This window comes from Chiloscyllium plagiosum, chromosome 3, assembly GCF_004010195.1.
Source record: "Chiloscyllium plagiosum isolate BGI_BamShark_2017 chromosome 3, ASM401019v2, whole genome shotgun sequence".
Taxonomy (NCBI): Eukaryota; Metazoa; Chordata; class Chondrichthyes; order Orectolobiformes; family Hemiscylliidae; genus Chiloscyllium; species Chiloscyllium plagiosum.
The window spans coordinates 98,563,143-98,565,519 of NC_057712.1; the positions used below are offsets into that span (position 1 = coordinate 98,563,143).

Genomic DNA, 2,377 nt, shown 5'->3' on the forward strand with positions numbered 1-2,377 from the left:
TGGTTATGCGATTTGCCAGGACGCTGGTCTCAGCATGACTCAGGTGGAGCCTGTTCCATTGGAATAGCTCTCTCCTTCCCCAGTACTCATGTCAATGTCCCATGGATTCAAACCATTTCTCCCATATCAATCGTTGAGCCATGAGTTCACCTCTTTAATCTTGTTGACCCTGTGCCAATTAGCTCATGACTCAGGCAGTAATCCAGAGATTATTCCCCCTCTAATTTAGGCTCCAGCCACTCATATTCCCTCAAAACAGCCTCCTTTTCTTTCTACCTATTCTCATATATGTACCATAACAACTGGATCGTTCAACTCCCATTCCAAGTTCCTCTGTAGCCCAGATGAGATATCCAGAACCTGGTCACCAGATAGGAAACACAGCCTTTGGAATGCTTGATCCTGGTCAAAGAACAATGTCTATTCTCTTGCCTATACAGTTCCCAATTACACTTACATTTCCCTTTTCTCCTTTTCATGAATGGCTTTCTGTACCATTGGGCTATGATCAATTTGCTCATCCTCCCTACAGCCCACACTCTCATCCACACAGGGAGCAAGAACCTCAAATCTGTCAGACAAGCTCAAGGGCTGAGGCTCCTTCAGCACTACCTCATGTATCTCTCTACCTGCCTCACTCATAGTTACCCCTTCCTCACCGCTGACTAAATTCAAGGTTGTTAATCAGATAGGTGTGACTGCCTCCTGAAACAAAGTCCAGATAACTCTCCCTGTCTCTGATTTTTTTTATATGGGACTAAGCACAGCTTTACTATTAGCAGGTTGTCTGGGAACATGCAACACTTCACATGAAACAAGCAGCAACTTCTTTCCCTTTGTTTTATTTGAACATATACAGAAAATTAGATATTGCTCTTCAATGTTGGTATACCAATTATGCTGTCGGAACTGGCCCTGGCTGTTGTATCACAGGTTGCTCTGGTTTGCCTCCCTTCTGTTCCAAAATAGGTGTAGTTGGTAAGATCTCCTCCTTGGGCTCAACAATGCTGACATGATCAGGCAGAGGTTTCTTGGGTCCAATTTTACCACTTGGGTCCCATGGCAGCATGACCATAACTTTAATGCCCAATACACCCTGTCTTAGCAGTACATGTCGTACAGCTGTACCCACATAGTGGTTCTTCAACCCATCAACAAGTTTCATGGACTTGGCTCTCTGGTCTTGAGTTTTCCGGACATCACCACCTCACAGCCTTTGGCTCCACTTTCCATAATGAAGCGAAGAACACCGTAACAGGCTCTACGTACTGCCAGACCTCCTAACAACTTGTATTGGAGGGATTCTGCCTGAGCAGTAGCACAAAGCCCTCTGGTGGCAACCTTTTCAGCATAAAGGTCAACACTCCCCTCTGGGAAACCAAATCGCTTCTGAACAGCAGTAGTCAGCTCACGGATTCGGCAACCTTTCTCACCCAGCACATTCTGAGTCCTGGTCTCTGATTTTTTTTAATTTCAAAAATAAACTTTATTCATAAAATTATTTGGGTCTCTTTACAATTGGTCATGCCATTTCTTATGCACACCTTACATTACTTTACATACAGACATCAAAATTTATTTTTCCTATATACAAGTCAGTACATTTACTATCCAGCTCTTCTGCTGAGGCATCAGCAGAGCCCAAATGACTGGATGGGCCCCCTGTTCTTCTTAGGCAGGCAGAACTTACACGATGGTCTTTCCCCACCGCACCTTGGCAGCAGCTGCCCCAAGCTTCAGCACGTCCCTCAACACGTAGTCCTTGACTTTGGAATGTGCCAGTCTGCAACACTCAATCGGGGTCAACTCCTTCAGCTGGAAGGTCAACAGGTTTCGGACCGCCCAGAGAGCGTCCTTCACCGAGTTGATGATCCTCCAGGCACAGTTGATGTTTGTCTCGGTGTGCGTCCTGGGGAACAGGCCGTAGAGCACGGAGTCCCGTATCACGGCACTGCTCAGGACGAACCTCGACAAACACCACTGCACTCCTCTCCAGACTTCTTCTGCATAGGCACATTCCAGAAGGTGGTGTGTAACAGTCTTGTCCCCCCCGCAGCCACTTCAAGGGCAGCATGTGGTGCAGGAGAGAGTCCGGGAGTGCATAAAGGATCTCACAGGCAGAGCCCTTCTCACCACCGGCCAAGCCATGTCTTGGTGCTTGTTGGAATGTTCTGGCGATGAGGCATTCTGCCAAATGGCTTTTACAGTCTGCTCAGGGAACCGCTCGATAGGATCCGCCCTCTCTTTTTCCCAAAGGGTCTCAAGGACACTACGTGCTGACCACTTCCTGATGGACTTGTGGTCAAAGGTGTTTTTCTTCATAAACTTCTCCACGAAGTCGGACCATTCCGCGGCAGCGAGGCCAGGCCCATCCTTC

General features: G+C 47.5%; 1 pseudogene; it reads right to left on the bottom strand.

Moving 5' to 3' along the window:
* Positions 1-891: 891 nt before the first annotated feature.
* LOC122539991 overlaps positions 892-2,377 on the bottom strand; it is an 82,277-nt pseudogene continuing 80,791 nt past the window's right edge.